The 14,937-nt window shown below is 40.2% G+C and overlaps 1 protein-coding gene across 1 annotated transcript in view; it reads left to right on the forward strand.

Annotated features, from left to right (window-relative positions):
• The window catches only part of LOC128645669 (uncharacterized), a 369,635-nt gene that overhangs the window by 81,107 nt on the left and 273,591 nt on the right, over window positions 1-14,937 (forward strand). The window lies entirely within an intron of this gene.

Below are 14,937 nucleotides of genomic sequence, written 5' to 3' on the forward strand. Positions count from 1 at the left end.
CCTTTCTTGGTGGGCCTGAACTGTGAAAGTGCTGAGTGTAGGTTGATCCTAAGTACTTGGGTTCTTTATTTTGTTTAAAGTGGGTTTCCTAAAGGTACAGTATATCAATCTGGCATTTTGCAATATCAGATAGAGCTTTAGGGGCTGATTTATCGTGGCCTGAATGGGGCCAAATACCCTTGTTTTCATGCGAGCCTTCAGGACATCTGTATCTCTTCAAACAATGGTTCATATTCATAATTATTTGCCCTGACTGCCCACTTGTGCTGTTACTCCAACTTGTGATAATAGTAATATACACCACCATGGCCCCTGCGCTGCCCTGGGTGCAAAATCCATTTGTACTGATGCTGATCCTGTCCACTGGCCATGGAGTTAGGCCCACCTCCAAGCCATGTTGTTGTAGGATAGCATGATTAGCATTTTGTCTGTCCTGTATGACCTGCTTCTCCATTACTGCTTTGATGGCTTGTGTCCCTGTTTGCGATGTGGTGCAGTTGAACCTTTGATGCTTTCAAATGTTCTCCTTAGGAAATAATTGGAAAGGAATTTTATCAATAAATGGATACAGTTGAAAAATTCATCTGAACCAAATGATCTGCTGAACTAATCTAAGGTTGCATTTAAAGAAATGTACAAAATTATTAATCCTAAACATTTTGTTCTGCCTTTGCACATGTCTAGTCCTTCTACTTAGATATAAGGAGCAAAACCCCAGGGAGTGCATTTGCCTCCTTTTGCCAACCCTCTGACCATCCATGCACATATATTTATTAGTGGTGATATCACCAGGTACAAGACAAAACCTCAGATTAACATTAGAGAAAGTGCTGGACATCCAGCCGTGCCCACAAGAATTTGCAGTTTATGTGCTTCTTGCAATATGCTGAGTTGTGAATTAAAAGGGACAGCAAACACCTCGAGATTTGTATTTTAAATGTTTAGTTCTACATAATGAAACAACTTTAAAATATATTTTAATTGAGTAATTTATAAAGCTCACTGCTGACTGTCCAAGGCTAACTCTGCTAGATATCTATCGCTAATTGGCATTTTATGCAAACATTTGGACAGTGGCAAGCTTGGTAATCTGCTGACTAATGTGGGGCAAAATTACATTCCACACACTCCTCTTTTAAATGATACGTAACATATAGTTGAGGGGAAATGCTGAATAATTAATTCAGACATATAAAATGGATTATTGAAGAGATTGCACTATTCTTTTTTCCAAAAATAAACCTATGAACATTTGACACCTCACAAGCACCAAGATTACAAGTTTTGCGCTAAACCCGGTGCGTAATTAACGCTAAATATTTAGTGGTATCGCACTTTCCATAGCACTGCCATTACAAGTTACACAAAAACCTTCTTTTGTTGTGTGATATGGTGCGTTAAGATCCATACCACACCAAAGTCAAAGCGTGACTTGACGTGCTCATGGATGTTTTCGCCCATGGACATCAATGGAGAGAAAGTGTAAGAAAAAAACACCTATAACGCTATAACGCAATCCCCATTGTTGTCTATGGGGAAAAGAAGGTTATGTAAAAACCTAACATAAACCCCTACTCTAAATACCCCTAATCCGCCACCCCCCGACATCGCCGACACTAAATAAAGTGATTAACCCCTAAACCGGGTGGTGTAATGTATAAAGCGCCTAAGAAGGCTAAGGTGACTGAGGTTATGTGAACTAAATGTAATGGTCCTTAAAACCAATAAGGTGTAGAGTAGATTTAATACAATACAAATGCAATAAAAACAATGAAACAGTCGATTGCACGGTCATATGATACAGTTAAATCATATAAGTGAAAAATATATAGAAAAACTGTCTCTTATGGATCCATAATATAAAAACAGACATAAGTAAGCAAATATATGCGATGAGAAATGAGTGCCTAGGATCAAATAGTGTCCAAATTAAAAGTCAATGTTGTTATCCAAGATGGGGGGAGTGTTCAAAAGTAATAAAGTGTGTTCAAATGTCAAATAAATCAAACAATCAATCCAAACTACAGAGGTGGTGTGAAAAAAATATATAATGATATGTGGAAAAAATGAATGAAAAAATCAAAAATAATAGAAAAAATGAAAAAATATATATGCAAAAAATGTGTATAAAAACTTGATAAAAAAATGAAAAACGTGTTGAAAAAATAATTAATTTTGGCTGCAATGGCTTTGTGAACTATACAGCCATGTCAGTGTGTACAACTTAATTTAAGATTCAGGGGCCTAGTTATCAAGCCGTCAACCTCAAATATGCTTGAATTCCGCAGCGTATTTGTGGCAAGCCTGATTCGCCTTAGTTATCAAAGGCTAGAGACCGGCAAAAGTAGAATTTTGTGACGTAAACTTCGATCCGCCGGACTCAGTCCGACACAGATCGATTCTTACGTCACTACAGATGTTCCGCACACAAGTGCGGCACAATCTGACTACTTTTGCTAGTTATCAAAAAACTAGCAGGTACGCTCGGCACTTTTCCGGCCCAGCGTACCTGGTTTTCAAACCGCCACCCTGGAGGCGGTGGATCCCATAGGAATCAATGGGAGTCGGACCATAGTGAAAGTACAAGTTCGCTGCTGCCAGACATCCCATTGATTCCTATGGGAGCTGTCTGCACCTAACACCCTAACATGTACCCCGAGTCTAAACACCACTAATCTGTCCCCCCTACACCGCCGCAACTAAATAAAATTATTACCCCTAAACCGCCGCTCCCGGAGCCCACCGCAAGCTACTCTATACATATTAACCCCTAAACCGCCGCTCCCGGAGCCCACCGCAAGCTACTCTATACATATTAACCCCTAAACCGCCGCTCCCAGAGCCCACCGCCACCTACATTATACCTAGTAACCCCTATCCTGCCCCCCCTATACCGCCGCCCTCTATAATAAAGTTATTAACCCCTATCCTGCCGATCCCGCACCTCGCCGCAACTAAATAAATAGTTTAACCCCTAAACCGCCGCTCCCGGACCCTGCCGCAACCTATATTAAATTTATTAACCCCTAATCTGCCCCCCTACACCGTTGCCACCTATAATACATTTATTAACCCTTATCCTGCCCCCCACTACACAGCCGCGACTGTAATAAATGTATTAACCCCTAAACCTAAGTCTAACACTAACCCTAAATATTAATTAAATAAATCTAAATAATATTTCTATTATGAACTAAATTAATCATATTTAAAACTAAATACTTATCTTTAAAATAAACCCTAATATAGCTACAATATAAATAATAATTATATTGTAGCTATGTTAGGATTTATATTTATTTTACAGGCAAATTTCAATTTATTTTAACTATGTACAATAGCTATTAAATAGTTATTAACTATTTAATAGCTTACCTAGCTAAAATAAAGAGAAATTAACCTGTAAAATAAAAACTAACCTAAGTTACAATTACACCTAACACTACACTACACTTTAATAAATTATTCCTATTTAAAACTAAATACTTACCTGTAAAATAAACCCTAAGATAGCTACAATATAATTAATAATTACATTGTAGCTATTTTAGGATTTATATTTATTTTACAGGTAACTTTGTATTTATTTTAGCTAGTTAGAATAGTTATTAAATAGTTATTAACTATTTAATAACTACCTAGCTAATACAAAATTAACTGTAAAATAAATCCTAACCTAAGTTACAATTAAACCTAACACTACACTATCATTAAATTAATTAAATAAATTACCTACAAATAACTACAATTAAATACAATTACATAAACTAACTAAAGTACAAAAAATAAAAAAAGCTAAGTTACAAAAAATAAAAAAAATAAGTTACAAACATTTTAAAAATATTACAACAATTTTAAGCTACTTAGACCTAATCTAAGCCCCCTAATAAAATAACAAACCCCCCCAAAATAAAAAAATGCCCTACCCTATTCTAAATTAAAAAAGTTCAAAGCTCTTTTACCTTTCCAGCCCTTAAAAAGGCCATTTGTGGGGCATGCCCCAAAGAATTCAGCTCTTTTGCCTGTAAAAGAAAAATACAACCCCCCCAACATTAAAACCCACCACCCACATACCCCTAATCTAACCCAAACCCCCCTTAAATAAACCTAACACTACCCCCCTGAAGATCATCCTACCTTTAGTCGTCTTCACTCAGCCGAGCAGCGATGGAACCGAAGAGGAGACCCGGAGCAGAAGAAGTTATCCTCCAAGCGGCGCTGAAGAAATCTTCCATCCGATGAAGTGATCCTCCAAGCGGCGGCGGAAGATGACATCGCCCGGATAGAAGACTTCTTCAGCGCCTCTTGGAAGATGACATCGCCCCAATGGAAGAATTCTTCAGCGCCGCTTGGAGGATCACTTCATCGGATGGAAGATTTCTTCAGCGCCACTTGGAGGATAACTTCTTCCGCTCCGGGTCTCATCTTCGGTTCCATCGCTGCTCGGCTGAGTGAAGACGACTAAAGGTAGGATGATCTTCAGGGGATTAGTGTTAGGTTTATTTAAGGGGGGTTTGGGTTAGATTAGGGGTATGTGGGTGGTGGGTTTTAATGTTGGGGGGGTTGTATTTTTCTTTTACAGGCAAAAGAGCTGAATTCTTTGGGGCATGACCCACAAATGGCCCTTTTAAGGGCTGGTAAGGTAAAAGAGCTTTGAACTTTTTTAATTTAGAATAGGGTAGGGCATTTTTTTTATTTTGAGGGGGGTTTGTTATTTTATTAGGGGGCTTAGATTAGGTGTAAGTAGCTTAAAATTGTTATTTTTTGTAACTTAGCTTTTTTATTTTTTGTACTTTAGTTAGTTTATTTAATTGTATTTAATTGTAGTTATTTGTAGGTAATTTATTTAATTAATGTAATGATAGTGTAGTGTTAGGTTTAATTGTAACTTAGGTTAGGATTTATTTTACAGGTAATTTTGTATTTCTTTTAGCTAGGTAGTTATTAAATAGTTAATAACTATTTAATAACTATTCTAACTAGCTAAAATAAATACAAAGATACTGTAAAAATAAATATAAATCCTAAGATATGCTACAAGGTCATTATTAATTATATTGTAGCTATCTTAGGGTTTATTTTATAGGTAAGTATTTAGTTTTTAAATAGGAATAATTTATTAAAGTATAGTGTAGTGTTAGGTGTAATTGTAACTTAGGTTAGTTTTTATTTTACAGGTTAATTTCTCTTTATTTTAGCTAGGTAAGCTATTAAATAGTTAATAACTATTTAATAGCCATTGTACTTAGTTAAAATAAATTGAAATTTGCCTGTAAAATAAAAATAAATCCTAAGATAGCTACAATATAATTATTATGTATATTGTAGCTATATTAGGGTTTATTTTAAAGGTAAGTATTTAGTTTAAATAGGATTAATTTAGTTCATAATAGAAATATTATTTAGATTTATTTAATTAATATTTAAGTTAGGGGGTATTAGGGTTAGTGTTAGACTTAGGTTTAGGGGTTAATAATTTTATTACAGTGGGCGGCGGTGTAGGTGGGGGGCAGGATAGGGGTTAATAAATTTATTATAGGTGGCGACAGTGTAGGGGGGGCAGGATAGGGGTTAATAAATTTAATATAGGTTGCGGCAGGTTCAGGGAGCGGCGGTTTAGGGGTTAAACTATTTATTTAGTTGTGGCGAGGTGCGGGATCAGCAGGATAGGGGTTAATAACTTTATTATAGAGGGCGGCGGTATAGGGGGGCAGGATAGGGGTTACTAGGTATAATGTAGGTGGCAGCGGTGTCCGGGAGCGGCGGTTTAGGGGTTAATACATTTATAAGAGTTGCGGCGGGGTCTAGGAGTGGCGGTTTAGGGGTTAGTAACTTTATTTAGTTGCGGGGGGCTCCGGGGGCACCGGTATAGGGGGTAGAACAGTGTAGTTTAGTGTGGGTGTTTAGTGACAGGTTTCGGCTATACCGGAAGTGCCAGAACATGAGATGCCACTTCCGGTTTCGGCTCTGTGAGAGGATCAGTCCAAACTACTGAATATGTTATGCATCAATTTAGGCAAAAAGCTTATGTAAAGACTGGTGATTTAGGTGATGGGCAATTCTCTCAAGTTGGCAAATGGGGTTTAACTTGTTGATTTCAACGAATATAATAAAATTATTATATCACTTCCGGTTTGGCTATACCTGAAATGTAAAACACATGGTGCCATATACATGGCTATAACAGAAATATATCTAAATCCGAACACAAATAAATGTATCAGATAACATGAACATTATACATTGCCATGGCTCAAGAATGGAATGGATGAAGGAATTATATTATATTCCGTCATCCCCCACTTTTTATGTACAGTTTTACACTATGTTTTTAATCTTTTTCTTTTATTGGACAATCAGAATCATATAGGAGGACACACAGCACTACTAAGACCCCATTGGAGGAGCACTATCAATATATTTTTTTCAACACTTTTTTCATTTTTTCATCAAGTTTTTATACACATTTTTCACATATATATTTTTTCATTTTTCTATTTTTTTATTTTTTTCATTCATTTTTTACACATATCATTATATCTTTTTTCACACCACCACTGTGGTTTGGATTTTTGTTTGATTATTTGACATTTGACACACTTACTACCTCTCACTTTGGACGCTCCCCCCATCTTGGATAACAATATTGACTTTTTATTTGGACAGAATTTGATCCTAGGCACTCATTTCTCATCGCATATATTTGCTTACTTATGTCTGTTTTTATATTATGGATACATAAGAGACAGTTTTTCTATATATTTTTCACTTATATGTTTTAACTGTATCATATGACCGTGCAATCGACTGTTTCATTGTTTTTATTGCATTTGTATTGTATTAAATCTACTCTACACCTTATTGGTTTTAAGGACCATTACATTTAGTTCACATAACCTCAGTCACCTTAGCCTTCTTAGGAGCTTTATACATTGCACCACTCAATTATTCTCTTCTCTCTGGCTGGCTAGGAGGCCTCTATACAAAGCTAGAGGTCATATTCCGGGTGCTCAACTCAACTTTAATCATTAACCCCTAAACCGCCACCCCGCATCACTAACACCTAAATAAACCTATTTACCCCTAAACTGCCGACCCCTCACATCGCTACTAATAAAATAAAGCTATTAACCCCTAAACCGCTGGGCCCCCACATCGCAACTACTATAATAAAGCTATTAACCCCTAAACCACCGGGTTCCCACATCGCAACTACTATAATAAACCTATTAACCCCTAAACCATTGTCCCCCCACATCGCAACTACTATAATAAACCTATTAACTCCAAAATCTCTGCCCCCAAATCGCAACTACAATAATAAACCTATTAACCCCTAAACTGCCGGCTTCCCACATAACAACTACTATAATAAACCTATTAACCTCTAAACCGCTAGCCCCCCACATCACAACTACTATAATAAAGCTATTAACCCCTAAACCACCGGGTTCCCACATCGCAACTACTATAATAAACCTATTAACCCCTAAACCATTGTCCCCCCACATCGCAACTACTATAATAAACCTATTAACGCCAAAATCTCTGCCCCCAAATCGCAACTACAATAATTAACCTATTAACCCCTAAACTGCCGGCTTCCCACATAACAACTACTATAATAAACCTATTAACCTCTAAACCGCTGGCCCCTTACATCACAACTACTATAATAAACCCACTTAACCCCCTAAACCGCCGCCCCCCCACATTGCAACTACTAAAATTTACCCTTTTAACCCCTAAACCGCCGCCTCCCCACATTACAACTACTAAACCTAATAACCCCTAAACCGCCGGCCCCCCACATTGCGACACACTAAATTAAGCTATTAACCCCTAAACCTAACACCCCCCTCACTTTAAATTAAAGTTACAATAAAACTATCTTACAATAAATAAAAACTTACCTGTGAAATTAAAAAAAACTAAGCTTAAACTATAAAAAACCTAACATAACTATTTAAAAAAATAAAATAAACGAAAAATAAACAAAAAATAAAAAATAATTTACAAAATTAAAAATCCTAACACTACGAAAAAAATAAAAAAATAACATTACAAAAAACAACAACACTAAAATTACGAAAAATAGGAAAATCTAAGATTACAAAAAATAATAAAGGAAATTATCCAAAATATAAAAAATTAAGCCTAATCTAATACCCCTATAAAAACAAAAAAGCCACCCCAAAATAAAAACACCCCCTAACCCTAACAATAAACTACCTATACGCCCTTAAAAGGGCCTATTGTAGGGCATTGCCCTGAAGCAATCAGCTCTTTTACCTAAAAAAAAAATACAAAGTACCCCCCTAACAGTAAAATCCCCCATTCAAACAATCCGCCCCAAAATAAAAAAGGGCAATCAGCTCTTTAGTGCCCATTAAAAAAATAAAAAGCCCTAATCTAAAAAAAAAAACACCCCAAAACATTTTTTAAAAAAAAACTAAAGCTAACCCCATAAAATGTACTTACAGTTCCTGAAATCCGGACATCCATCTTCATCCAGGTAGTGACATCTTCATCCATCGCAGAGGCTTCTTCTAGCTTCATCCCGGTAGTGCGTAGCTGTGTGGCGGTGCGGAGCAAAGCAGGACTGGCGACGACAAAGCATCCAGTGCGGAGCCTCCTCTTCATGCAATCTCCACCGCACACTGAAGCTTGAATGCAAGGTACCTGTTTTATATGTGGTAGTCCCGATCAGCTCCGTACCGCCACTGCTCCGCGCCACTGGGATGAAGATAGAAGATGCCCCCACGATTGATGAAGATGTCGCCGCATGGATGAAGACTTGTCTCCGCCTGGATGAAGATGGATGTCCGGACTCAGGAACTGTAAGTAAATTTTGTTGGGCTAGTGTTAGGTTTTTTTTTTGTTTTGTTTTTTGGGGTGTTTTTTTTTTTAGATTATTGCTTTTTTAATTTTTTTAAAGGGACATTCCAGTCAAAATTTGAATGCACATAGATGAATTACATATTTAAATAGAAACATAATTGCAATATACGTGTATATATGTATACGTGCAGGCTCACCAGAAACACAGGGCATCAAGCTCCATTCAGAGCTTGATAGATAGGCCCCCATGTGTAACAGTTCTCCAAAAGCCTCTAGTCTTGGCTGCTTCGTCCAGAATAGGAGTTCCCTCTTTAGAAAGAAGATCCTCCTCAAAGTTTGCTGAAGAAATAGAGAGTGGACAAGCGCACAGGGGGGCACTCCTAGTGAAGATCGCTTGTAACAGTGTGAATTACTACTAAAGAATATATAAATGCACACTCACGTGATTCTACCTCATCCAGTATGAGGTATAGAGCAAGCACTTGATTAAAGATGGTGTCTGTTGCTGGTACTGTATATGTATGTATGTGTGTGTGTGTATATATATATATATATATATATATGTATATACGATAATGTTAATGTAAAATAGATATCTATATCTATAGGAACAGATATACAGGTATTGGCATATACATATATATATAGAAATATGTATTTACAATAAAAAATGATCATGTAAGGGAATTGGAATGTTAAATATGTACAGTAAATATACAGTTTGTATTCTTTTTGGAGCAAAAGAGCTGTTTATCTCAGGGCAATGCCCTACTAAAGGCCCCTTTAAGGACCCCCCAAAAGGCCCTTTTAAAGTCCTTTGATAGTTTGGGGGGTGCGGGTTTGTATAGTGTTAGGGGTGTTTGTATTCTTTTTAAAGTAAAAGAGCTGTTTATCTCAGGGCAATGCCCTATAAAAGGCCATTTTAAGGAATCCTCAAAAGGCCCTGCTAAGTTAGGCATCAATAATTTATGAATATCAATAAATAATTAATATGCAACCGAATTACAACATTAATATTTTTTAGTTCTTGGTTTTATGGTCGAATATGTGGAAGAAAAACACACGAAACAGTATAATATCAATTGACAATTTACTTGGCAATCCATATTAAAAGTTAATACAATAAAACAATACTAGTACAAAAGACAGAAACAATACTCAACACAGTGATAACATATAACAATACAATAAAAACAAACAAGAATCAAAACAATACTCACAACAGTACAAATTCTAACCTACAGGGCCCAGCCTGCCAGCTGGGCCCAGCATCAACTCCAGTCTTTACTCCTTGCTGGCTCATGGTGGAAAGAGACAAACCTTTTCAAAGTTTCCCAATTTACTCTCAACATGGGAGGTACTATATCAGGTAGGCTGGTCTATGATGTCACTGCCTGGAAATGAATTCTACACACTGCCCCCAGTGGACCATCTAGCAAATTGCATAATTATGCTTAATTTATTACATAAATCATTAGTGAATAATCAATACAAACCACCCTTTGACTTATGTCATAAACAAGCATTTATAAAACATTTACCTCTCAACTCTCACCAGTTTTCACCATTACCTGCCCCACAACAAAACCCATTATTCCATAGAACAATAGACAATTACCCTTAATAGTTGTTTCTATTACATACGCTTATTGAAATACACCAGAAAGTTATTACATATTATCGGCCCTTTCAAACTTACACAATTGAGCACATGCCTCACCAGTTGGAAACCTTAAAGCCTAAAATAGGCATGTGCCCACCCTTACAATCATGAACAACTGAAACCCATTTTTTTTTTTTTATTGTAATAAGCCAAATGATATTGTATTCATGTGAGGATGTGAGGTGGAGCGTAATATAATAGACACAACAACCCAATAGCACCTCTAAATCATGACACTGTTGGACAATCACTGGAACTGGACTCCTGTAGCCTATGGTTGGTCTGTGTGCCTGATATTTCCTAAACTTTAAATCCCGGCAAAACTGGATCTGGAACAGTTTTTAAAGTCTCCAAGAACTTGACAAACGGAGACATATGAGAGAAATAATTTGCACAAAGAAGAAGGATTTGTATGCAAATTATTATGACCCTGGGGAAGTCTCCCTATAGGTGATGGGGGAAACCAGACGTGGACTCCTTGCCCAGTGTGCTTAGAGGAATGTGGCTGCACCTCACTGATGAGGCCGAAACGATCGTCTGGGGTTGTCATGTTCCTTGTTCAGAGGAGAATTGCCTGGTATTTCGGGGCTGGACTGACCTTACTTGGCAGGATCAGACTGATATACTCAGGAAAGTTTTCTTCTGTGAAAAGCACACTGGTCTAAAAGAGGCTGCTTCCGGGTGGAAATCGCCATAGAACAAGCCACTGAGCTGTTGTTCGTTCCTGGTAGAGCGCTTCTCTCTTTGTATGCAAATTATTATGACCCTGGGGAAGTCTCCCTATGGGTGATGGGGAAACCAGACGTGGACTCCTTGCCCAGTGTGCTTAGAGGAATGTGGCTGCACCTCACTGACGAGGCCCATAGGAGGCCGAAACGATCATCTGGGGTTGTCATGTTCCTTGTTCAGATGAGAATTGCCTGGTATTTCGGGGCTGGACTGACCTTACTTGGCAGGATCAGACTGATATACTTCAGGAAAGCTTTTCTTCTGTGAAAAGCACACTGGTCTAAAAGAGGCTGCTTTCGGGTGGTAAATTGCCATAGAACAAGCCACTGAGCTGTTGTTCGTTCCTGTAGAGCGCTTCTCTCTATTGTACGCAAATTATTAAGACCCTGGGAAGTCTCCCCTATGGGTGATGGGGGAAACCAGACGTGGACTCCTTGCCCAGTGTGCCTAGAGGAATGTGGCTGCACCTCACTGACGAGGCCCATAGGAGGCCGAAACGATTGTCTGGGGTTGTCATGTTCCTTGTTCAGAGGACAATTGCCTGGTATTTCGGGGCTGGACTGACCTTACTTGGCAGGATCAGACTGATATACTTCAGGAAAGTTTTCTTCTGTGAAAAGCACACTGGTCTAAAAGAGGTTGCTTACGGGTGGTAAATCGCCATAGAACAAGCCACTGAGCTGTTGTTTGTTCCTGGTAGAGCGCTTCTCTCTTTGTATGCAAATTATTATGACCCTGGGGAAGTCTCCCTATGGGTGATGGGGGAAACCAGACGTGGACTCCTTGCCCAGTGTGCTTAGAGGAATGTGGCTGCACCTCACTGACGAGGCCCATAGGGGTCCGAAACGATCGTCTGGGGTTGTCATGTTCCTTGTTCAGAGGAGAATTGCCTGGTATTTCGGGGCTGGACTGACCTTACTTGGCAGGATCAGACTGATATACTTCAGGAAAGTTTTCTTCTGGTGAAAAGCACACTGGTCTAAAGAGGCTGCTTCCGGGTGGTAAAATCGCCATAGAACAAGCCACTGAGCTGTTGTTCATTCCTTGTAGAGCGCTTCTCTCTTTGTATGCAAATTATTATGACCCTGGGGAAGTCTCCCTATGGGTGATGGGGGAAACCAGACGTGGACTCCTTGCCCAGTGTGCTTAGAGGAATGTGGCTGCACCTCACTGACGAGGCCCATAGGAGGCCGAAACGATCGTCTGGGGTTGTCATGTTCCTTGTTCAGACTAGAATTGCCTGGTATTTCGGGGCTGGACTGACCTTACTTGGCAGGATCAGACTGATATACTTCAGGAAAGTTTTCATCTGTGAAAAGCACACTGGTCTAAAAGAGGCTGCTTCCGGGTGGTAAATCGCAACAGAACAAGCCACTGAGCTGTTGTTCGTTCCTGGTAGAGCGCTTCTCTCTTTGTATGCAAATTATTATGACCCTGGGGAAGTCTCCCTATGGGTGATGGGGGAAACCAGACGTGGACTCCTTGCCCAGTGTGCTTAGAGGAATGTGGCTGCACCTCACTGACGAGGCCCATAGGAGGCCGAAACGATCGTCTGGGGTTGTCATGTTCCTTGTTCAGAGGAGAATTGCCTGGTATTTCGGGGCTGGACTGACCTTACTTGGCAGGATCAGACTGATATACTTCAGGAAAGATTTCATCTGTGAAAAGCACACTGGTCTAAAAGAGGCTGCTTCCGGGTGGTAAATCGCAACAGAACAAGCCACTGAGCTGTTGTTCGTTCCTGGTAGAGCGCTTCTCTCTTTGTATGCAAATTATTATGACCCTGGGGAAGTCTCCCTATGGGTGATGGGGGAAACCAGACGTGGACTCCTTGCCCAGTGTGCTTAGAGGAATGTGGCTGCACCTCATTGACGAGGCCCATAGGAGGCCGAAACGATCGTCTGGGGTTGTCATGTTCCTTGTTCAGAGGAGAATTGCCTGGTATTTCGGGGCTGGACTGACCTTACTTGGCAGGATCAGACTGATATACTTCAGAAAAGTTTTCTTCTGTGAAAAGCACACTGGTCTAAAAGAGGCGGCTCCTGGGTTGTAAATCGCCATAGAACAAGCCACTGAGCTGTTGTTCGTTCCTGGTAGAGCGCTTCTCTCTTTGTACGCAAATTATTATGACCCTGGGGAAGTCTCCCTATGGGTGATGGGGGAAACCAGACGTGGACTCCTTGCCCAGTGTGCTTAGAGGAATGTGGCTGCACCTCACTGACGAGGCCCATAGGAGGCCGAAACGATCGTCTGGGGTTGTCATGTTCCCTGTTCAGAGGACAATTGCCTGGTATTTCGGGGCTGGACTGACCTTACTTGGCAAGATCAGATTGATATACTTCAGGAAAGTTTTCTTCTGTGAAAAGCACACTGGTCTAAAAGAGGCTGCTTTCGGGTGGTAAATCACCATAGAACAAGCCACTGAGCTGTTGTTCGTTCCTGGTAGAGCGCTTCTCTCTTTGTACACAAATTATTATGACCCTGGGGAAGTCTCCCTATGGGTGATGGGGGAAACCAGATGTGGACTCCTTGCCCAGTGTGCTTAGAGGAATGTGGCTGCACCTCACTGACGAGGCCCATAGGAGGCCGAAACGATCGTCTGGGGTTGTCATGTTCCTTGTTCAGAGGACAATTGCCTGGTATTTCGGGGCTGGACTGACCTTACTTGGCAAGATCAGACTGATATACTTCAGGAAAGTTTTCTTCTGTGAAAAGCACACTGGTCTAAAAGAGGCTGCTTCCGGGTGGTAAATCGCCATAGAACAAGCCACTGAGCTGTTGTTCGTTCCTGGTAGAGTGCTTCTCTCTTGTATGCAAATTATTATGACCCTGGGGAAGTCTCCCTATGGTGATGGGGGAAACCAGACGTGGACTCCTTGCCCAGTGTGCTTAGAGGAATGTGGCTGCACCTCACTGACAAGGCCCATAGGAGGCCGAAACGATCATCTGGGGTTGTCATGTTCCTTGTTCAGAGGAGAATTGCCTGGTATTTTGGGGCTGGACTGACCTTACTTGGCAGGATCAGACTGATATACTTCAAGAAAGTTTTCTTCTGTGAAAAGCACACTGGTCTAAAAGAGGCTGCTTCCGGGTGGTAAATCGCCATAGAGCAAGCCACTGAGCTGTTGTTCATTCCTGGTAGAGCACTTCTCTCTTTGTATGCAAATTATTATGAACCTGGGGAAGTCTCCCTATGGGTGATGGGGGAAACCAGACGTGGACTCCTTGCCAGTGTGCTTAGAGGAATGTGGCTGCACCTCACTGACCGAGGCCCATAGGAGGCCGAAACGATCATCTGGGGTTGTCATGTTCCTTGTTCAGAGGAGAATTGCCTGGTATTTCGGGGCTGGACTGACCATACTTGGCAGGATCAGACTGATATACTTCAGGAAAGTTTTCTTCTGTGAAAAGCACACTGGTCTAAAAGAGGCTGCTTCCGGGTGGTAAATCGCCATAGAACAAGCCACTGAGCTGTTGTTCGTTCCTGTAGAGCGCCTCTCTCTTTGTATGCAAATTATTATGACCCTGGGGAAGTCTCCCTATGGGTGATGGGGGAAACCAGACGTGGACTCCTTGCCCAGTGTGCTTAGAGGAATGTGGCTGCACCTCACTGACGAGGCCCATAGGAGACCGAAACGATCGTCTGGGGTTGTCATGTTCCTTGTTCAGAGGAGAATTGCCTGGTATTTCGGGGCTGGACTGAC

The sequence above is a fragment of the Bombina bombina genome, chromosome 1 (assembly GCF_027579735.1).
Source record: "Bombina bombina isolate aBomBom1 chromosome 1, aBomBom1.pri, whole genome shotgun sequence".
Lineage (NCBI taxonomy): Eukaryota > Metazoa > Chordata > Amphibia > Anura > Bombinatoridae > Bombina > Bombina bombina.